The sequence below is a fragment of the Rhincodon typus genome, chromosome 7, assembly GCF_021869965.1.
Source record: "Rhincodon typus isolate 14 chromosome 7, sRhiTyp1.1, whole genome shotgun sequence".
Taxonomy (NCBI): domain Eukaryota; kingdom Metazoa; phylum Chordata; class Chondrichthyes; order Orectolobiformes; family Rhincodontidae; genus Rhincodon; species Rhincodon typus.
Window position 1 is genome coordinate 76,273,784 of NC_063338.1, and position 8,869 is coordinate 76,282,652.

Below are 8,869 nucleotides of genomic sequence, written 5' to 3' on the forward strand. Positions count from 1 at the left end.
GATGCTGCTTGGCCTGCTGTGTTCATCCAGCCCTGCACCTTGTTGTCCCAAATGCTACCGTTTGCATCAGTGTTGAACCTGAGCTAAGTTAAATTTGATGAAAAGCCAACGAGCGAGTGTTGCGTTTACAAGCTTTGACTGTCCACAACTTTGACCAGAAAATCAGATTTAACTTTAAACAATGGAACTCTTATATCTTGGCCCTGCAACAGTCTTATGTCTCTATTCCAATAAGCAGCATTAAAGAAAAACTTTCTTCAGCTCTGTTGTTATGAACTGATGCGACAAGCTGCCTTCCAACATCAACCAGTCTGAGAACCTTAATCAGGGGTTCATTATATTTGATCATAATGGATGCAAAACAAGAGCAAAAGGAAGTGGGAATTGAACAGCTACGCTAGATAATGGTGTACCAAGACAAAAAGAACAACACGGAGTTAACCTTCCATCAGACCATACGGCTCCATCAGTGAAATCCAGTTAACGAGGCAATGGTTTCCAAAACAAAAGACATGGGAAGGTTAATCTTTGGCCAAATATTGGCACAAATATTGACAATGCACGTAGCTAAGACCACAGCTAGCAAACCTAGACCCTCTTCAGCATCAGACTTCATTTGAATTTTACCAGGGAGAATGCTATTCACCAATTTCAGGCATTGAAAAATCACCCATCTCCTGCACAGAGCCAGCCAAGTGTGGGTTAGGAAGATGAGTACAGAGTGGTAAGAATGAGCCAGAGATTTTTTTAGATTCAGGAGGAACATAAACGTTTCTTTCTTAAGTATATCCGCTGTTGCATCAGAACAATGCCTAAGGGTCAGGAATGTGTTTGGTGCAATGTATGTTGGATGAATGCTGGAATTGAAGAGGCCCCCATGTGAGTGTTACATAGACCTGAGAAGGCTCAGTGCAAGTGGGTAGATAGCTTAGTAGTCTTAAATAGAAGGGACCTGAGAAGGCTGATTATAAGGATCAAATGAATTATCTCCAGCAAAGAATGTAGTATTAAGAAGCTGTGGTATCCTGACCTTGAACAAACCAGCTTGCCCATTCTTCCTCTCATAGTTACAATGATATGGAGGTCAGGCTTCCTGAAGTTTTCACCAATTTTATTGATCTGTCTGCATCCCTCTGTTTCTGCTCTCTCAATGTCACCATTTCCCTCGAAGCATGAGTAACATTTATATCCTAGTGGCATATTGATGTATTCACTCCAATTTTATTTTAGTTCAGCTTTCCAAATCATTCCTCAGCACCTCATTGTCTTCTTGTTTTTCATATAACCACAATGTCACATTTATAACCAGGCATTACGCAGTACCTCAAACTCTTTCCGGGTGTATTGGAGGAATTGCAAATTATACTTACCCAGCTCAAGTAGGTCAATGCTGTTATCAAATTATCAGGAGCTCTTAATATTAGTTTTCTAGAAGCACAATTCTACTAACCTTATTATTTTAAATATTCATTTTTTTTTCAGTTACAGCAAGTTAAAAGAAAATTGCTGTCCTTTTTTCCTTTTCTTGTCTCCTGGACAGTTGTTTATGAGGACATGGAACCTTGTAATGATGAGAATCCTTGTTCCACTATTTCCTCCTCTGTGTCATTGGCTTTACTTGTGAATAGGGGAAGTAATGGCGTGCTGGTATTTTCACAGTACTCGAATCCTCTGGGACGTGGGTTCAAATCCCACCATAGAAGACAGGGGAATTTGAATCTAAAGTCTGGACTTAAAAGTCTGTTGAAACCATTGTCATAAAATATATATCTGATTTTCTAATGCCATTTAATGAAGGCTTACTTACTCGTCTGGTCAGGAAACAATAACAGCAATCTGTCAGGACAGATTTAGCAGAGGTAGTGACACTGTAGCATACAGAAGGAAGTCCACAACATTGATTCTGAACCCCATGAAGTGGCATGAGGTCAAAAATGTGCAGGAAACCTTCTAACATTAAATAAAAGTACTACTCTCCTCAGTTGATGAATCACTACTCTTCCATGTTGAACAAATGCATTTAGGTTGGGGCTATCAATGCCCATGACTAAGATTTGCTCAGTGACATTTCTACTGATCAGAATGGTTGAAGTTAAAGGGCTGGCTGCTAGACTTGTTATATGGTAAGTGGAAATAGTACCAACAAAAGTGAAAAATTGATTTGACTTCATCCTTGACATCTACCTTTGCAGTTGCACCTGGCCATGACAATATCAATAGAAGTGACCATTGCACAGTGGAAATGAATTCCAGTCTTTTTGAAAATGCTCTCCACTGTGTTGTGTGGCTTGAGAACCATGCTATATAGAATCATACAAACTGAGTTATAGCTATCACAAAGGGAGATGGTTGTGGTTGCTGAACATCAATCATCTCAGCTCCAGGACATCTCTGCAGGAGTTCCCAACCATCTTCAGCTGCTTCATCAATGATCTTCCTTCCATCGTAAGGTCAGAAGTGGGATGTTCGCTGATAATTGCACAATGTTTCGCAATGATTGGTACTCTTCAAGTGGTAAAGCAGTCCATGTTAAAATGCAACAAGACCTGTACAATATCTAGGTTTGGGTTCACACGTAGCAAGTAATATTCACCTCATAATCATGCCAGGAATTGACTATCACCAGCAAAGGAGAATATAGTAAATGTCCCTTGACATTCGATGTTATGCTTTGAGAGCAGTTTCCAAATCCACAATCACTTCCATTTCCATGTCCTTATCCTTGAAGGACAGGGGCAGGAAATACATGGGAAAACTACAAGCTATAAATTCCCATTCCCAGCCACTCACAATGCTGACTTGGACCTATATTGCCGTTCCTTCACTGCTGTTGCAGCAAAACCTGAGAACACCTTATCTAACTGTATTGTGAGCCTGTCTACACAAGATGGACTGCAATGGTTCAGCAAGACAGCTCAGCATTGCCTTCTCAAGAGCAATTAGATATGGGCAATAATAGGCTAATCCAGTACTTACACCCTATGAATGATGAAAAAAAAAAGGCTTTAGAGTCATGCTGGGGAGATGTCAGCAAGGCCAGGGTATTTTCACCCTGAAATGACATTAGGCAATTTTAGTATAAACAAGAGCATAAGAACCCAAGGGATACAATGGCTCTTTTAGCACTGTTCAGTGTGTCAGGGTGAGGGGTGCAGGGACAGAGTGTACGCAAGACTGACTAAAGATGATAACCATGGGGAGCTAAATATTAAAAACAATGAGTTTGATAACAAAAGAATAATTAAGGATGGATATGTATTCTGGAGTTTATTTGCTTATCTTTAAGCACTTTTGTTAATGTTGTAGCAGAAGATGACTATGGAGAATACAGTCCATGGCAGAATAATCGGAACTGATGCGGAGTAGAAACTAGCCAAAAAGGTTCAATGGTCTTGATGCATTTTATGCTTGGTTCCATTCCTATTGTACCTCACAAGCATTGTATTGTCTGCACATAATAGACCTGTATTAATGTCTTCAGTAATTTATAGCAAGTTAGTATTTGTTTAACTAGGGTAATGCTAACCTTCAGCAGTTATCAAAGAATATTTAGTGCATGAAAGCAAACAACTTGTCGAAATCAGGCAATGCATTTTAAAACATTTTTACCAGCTGATCTGAGTTGCAATTATTTTCATAAGACAACTTTGTCTCAGCTGTTTAAGACTAGCAGAAATATTTAAAAATCAGGAATGTATAATCAAAGTGGAAGAGCTGTCAAACTCAACACCACCTTGAAATAATAAAACTTAGCTCTAATCGTCAGTTCAAATTATAACAAAGAGAAGGTTGTGACATTTTATCAGAACAAGCTGCCACTTGGGAAGCAGTATAATATGGTGAAATATTTTGGCAAGCTTGCTGTTTATTTCAGACATATAGTATTAGCAGAGTATTACTCAGTGGGTTTGCCTTTCCTTTGAACTGGATGGCATCAGCAGTAAACTATTCAATATATATCAGCTCAGACTGATAGATTAAACCTATCTGATGCTACTCCTTGTAATTGTATGGCTACCATTTTAAAAATCTTTACAATTGTTTATGAATATTTGCTTGTGCCAGGGAATGTGGCTGAATAGTTAGGCTGGAGGTGTGATTAATTTTTCAGGTTGTGACACAGATGTTAGAAAATCCTTTGAGATTGTTTGGCCCAGCTTATGGGTCACACTTCCAAATAAAACATTTAACATTGTGTTGACTGAGAACTTGTCTAAAAGGAAACACCCATTGAATATATGGATTTAAGGCTATAACATTAAGTACTGGTTCAGTTGAATTACCACTAGGCCAAGTATGACGTTAGGTAATCTACTGAATATGTACTGGAAGAGCAACACAGTGCCTGTGATTTGAATTCAATAGATCTGGTTTGGGTTCACAACTAGCAAGTAACATTCATCCCATACTAATGCCAGGAATTGACTATCACCAGCAAAGGAGAATATGGCAAATGTCCTTTGATATTCAATGGCATTACCATCCAGAATGCATTTGTTTAACATGGAAGTGTAGTGATTCGTCAATTGAAGAGAGTAATGCTTTTTTTAATGTTAGAAGGCTTCCTGTGCACGTTTGACCTCATGCCACTTCATGGGGTTCAGAATCAATGTTGTGGATTCCCCTCCCCACCCCCAAATTGTGTACTACAGTGTCACTATCTCTGCTAAATCTGTCCTGACAGATTGCTGTTATTGTTTCCTGACCAGACGAGTAAGTAAGCCTTCATTAAATGCCATTAGAAAATCAGATATATATTTTATGATAATGGTTTCAGCAGACTTTTAGGTCCAAATTTTAGATTCAAATTCCCCTATCTTCCATGGTGGGATTTGAACCCATGTCCCAGAGGATTCGAGTACGGTGAAAATACCAGCATGCCATCGCTTCCCCTATTCACAAGTAAAGCCAATGACACAGAGAGGAAATAGTGGAACAAGGATTCTCATCATTACAAGGTTCCATGTCCTCATAAGCAACTGTCCAGGAGACAAGAAAAGGAAAAAGGACAGCAATTTTCTTTGTGACGTTGTTTCTGAATTGTTGTAAAACCAAAACTGGTTTATAAATGTGCTTTGAGGAAAGGAAACTGCAACCCCTACCTTATCTACCGTGATTGTAACTCCAGCTTCACACTATGTTGTTAACTCTAAGTATGTCGATAGTAATGAGGGACAAGCAATAAAGACAAACTTTACAGTTTTTCCAAAATTCCAAAAATGAAAACTGTAAAAAAAAACACATTTGATAGAACAGAATTTGAGTACAGCTAAAAAAAAATGCACATTTTGTCTAAGCTTTTTGTCTTGCACTGATCAGGACACTTTGTAGGAATACAAATTCATGAGGTAACCAATGTTTAAACTGTACGAGAAGAGAGTGCTGATTGGTCAGCATGTATACTCTGACTGGATTGCCGGGGAATGGACCAATTAATGATGCTCAATAGCTAGGCTTTATTTATTTTTCACTAAATTCGTTAATGTACCACTCAAGCAAACATTGGTATTTGCACTATATCATGTTGATCCACACTTGTAGCTGTTCCCTGAATTCATCAGCTAACGAGGATTTGAGCAGAAGGTGACATTCTCCATTTAATACAATAATACAATGCAATATCATTCAATACAGCGCACGAACAGTCCCATCGGCCTGTCAAACCTGCATGGTTTTATTCTCTCTGTTCACCTCCCATTCATGTGTCTATCAAGAATCACCTTAAAAGTTGCTAATCTGCCTGCTTCGTAAAACAACTACTGTGCAGAAGAAACACAATTGGTGTTCAACACTAACAGGATGCTGCCACAAGCCAAAAAATGCTTTGCTTATCGTACAAATGAATAATGTGCCATATGAATTTCAGTATGTTGTCAGACATACAAATCCCAAAGACCTGTGGATCATATCAAATTGCACAGCCATTTAGCTGTTTTCAATTGTCAAGGTAACAACCAAACACAAATAGCAAAACACATAAAACTCACAACCTAGTGCTCAATATTAAATGCAGCTTTTTAATTGGACAATGTTTGCTGGGATATCCTGACTATGCAAAGAATTCTAATGACAAGCAATTGACTTATGTCAGGTGTGCTTGCAGTGTGGTTCATTTTTGTGTACTGGAAGATACATATGTTAATATTATGGCCTTCTTATTTGCAGACAGGAAGAATATATACTATCACTGCACCTGTTTCAACTCAAAAAGTAGCGACAACCATTTGCTAGTTTATTGCTCGCGTCAATACACTGATCAATCAGAATCATTGAGTCATACAGCACAGGGAAAGGCTTTTGACCCAACTCGTCCATGCTGACCAGGTTTCCTGAACTGAACTAGTCCCATTAGCCTGTGTTTGGCCTATATCCCTCTAAACCTATCTTATCTATGCTCCTATCCAAACGTCTTTCAATGCTGTAATTGTACCAGCCTCTACCACTTCCTCTTGGCATCTCACACCACCCCCTGTGGGAAACCATTGCCCTTCAGGTCCCTTTTAAATCTTTCCCCCCTCACCTTAAACTTATGCCCTCTAGTTTTAGACTCCCCTACCCTGGGGAAAAAACCTTGGCTTTTCACCTTATCTATACCACTCACGATTTTATAAACCTCCATAAGGTCACCCCTCAGCCTCTTACACTCCAAAGAAAAAAGAAAAATGTCCCAGCCTCAAACCTTCCAGTCTAAGTAACATTCTTGTAAATCTTTTTTGCACCCTTTCCAATTTAATAACATCCTTCCTAAAGCAGGGCAACCCGAATTGTATACAGTACTCCAAATATGGCCTTACCAATGTCTTATACAGCCATAACATGATGGCCCAACTCCTGTATTCAATGCGCTAACCAATGAAGGCATGTGTGCAAAAAACATTCTTTACCACACTGTGGTCTACCTGTGACGCCACCTTCAAGAAACAGTGTACTTGTGCCTCTAGGTCTCTATATTGGATAACACTCAATTTAAGCAAAGCTTAGCAGTTAACTATCAGTCATCAATAATTGGTGCATTCTTCAGAGAATTGCCACTATCAGCCAGAGTACACTTTCCAAACATTGATCACCCACCTCTTATACAAATTAAATGTTTGTTTTCCCCTTGAATTAGTAACCTTGAAGATTGACCTTTTGCATGCCATATAATAAGTTTCAACAGAATTTATCTTTTTCAGCAATACTTCAACAACTGCTTAGATCATGGAAAATTAAATAATAGGGGCAATCTCCTTATGGTATGGAACTTAGAGAAACATTGGAAATATGTATAAGAATCAAAGTAAGCTATTCAGCCCCTCAGACTTGATTCAACTTTCAATAAACGCACAGTTAGAACAAACCAGTTGACAAGCCTTGGGTTTATGTCTCTTAGTGTCTTTGGCTAACTGGTGCTCATGAAATTTACCATTGCTAGCTAAGACAAGCATTTTCAGATCTTGCTCAGGATAGTGAATACATTAATGATTTGATTTGATGTAGTTTACAGAGGAGATAGAGGATTCAAGTTCCGGAGAGGGGACGTCTTGTTGCGATTATACAGGGACAAGGTGAGAGAACACCTAGAGTATTGTATGCAATTTTGTGTGAAGTTTTGGTTTCCTTATCTGGAGAGGAATTTTCTGGCCATGTAAAGAGTGCAACAAAGGTTTATGGGACTGATTTCCGGGATGGCAGGATTGATGTATGAAGAGAAATTGGATCAGTTAGGGCTATATTCACTGGAGTTTAGAATAATGCAGGTTTAATCTCTCAGAAGCCTGCAATATTCGAATAGGACGAGAAAGGGATGATGCTGATAACTGGTAGAACAAGGTGTAGAGCTGGATGAACACAGCAGGCCAAGCAGCAGTAGAGGAGCAGCTTCTATGTTTCGGGTCTAGCCCCTTCTTCAGAAATGGCATGGAAATGGCATGGAAATATGGACCCATTTCTGAAGAAGGGCCTAGAGCCGAAACGTCAGCTTTCCTGCTCCTCTGATGCTGCTTGGCCTGCTGTGTTCATCCAGCTCTACACTTGTTATATCAGATTCTCCAGCATCGGCAGTTCCTATCTCTTCCTGATAACTGGGGAGCCCAGAGCCAAGGTGTTATGGCTTGACATTGATTGGTAGGCCATTTAGGACTGTAAAAAGAAGAAATTTCCTCACCCAGAGAGAGGTGAACCTGTGGAATTTTCTGCAACAGAAAGCGGTTGATGATGAAACATTGAATGTTTTCAAGTAGGAGTTAGATATTGATCTTAAGGCTGAATTGAGCAAAGGGTATAAGGCAAAGAAGGAATAGGGCACTGAGTTGGATGGTCAGCCATGAAAAGTGTTCCCTATAATTTTCTTTCTGGTTGCATGGGCCTCTGAGATCCTTGTGTGGCAATGGCTTTCAGAGCCAGAAGTCAATGCCGCGATTGACATGCCAATACTGATCACTGTGCATGGAACCCTGGAAAATGAGCAGCTGTGCATCATAGAAAGAATGTTAGCCACAATCACATTGAATACTGGAGCAGGCTGAAAGGGTGAATTGCCTACTTCTGCTCCTATTTGTACATTTCTTTGTTTCTAAAAGAATGGCTCATTCAACCAAAAGGGTTTTTCTTGGATGACAAAATAATCTCTCAGCATAGTGAAATAATACGATACATGCCAGAAATGGAAATTACACGAGCCACGTTTTGTTCTTTATTTATTGGGAGATTTTTTTCTTATGTTTGCATTTTGGTAATATGAAATATGTCTCAAGGTTAAAAACTGTACATACAGAAAATAAATCCTGGGAGAAAGTACAATTGTAGAAACAGGTCAGGGCATTATAATCTATCCCTGAAATGAATCAGCTTGTCCAATGTTAGGAACGAAACTTGGAGTCTGCTAGAA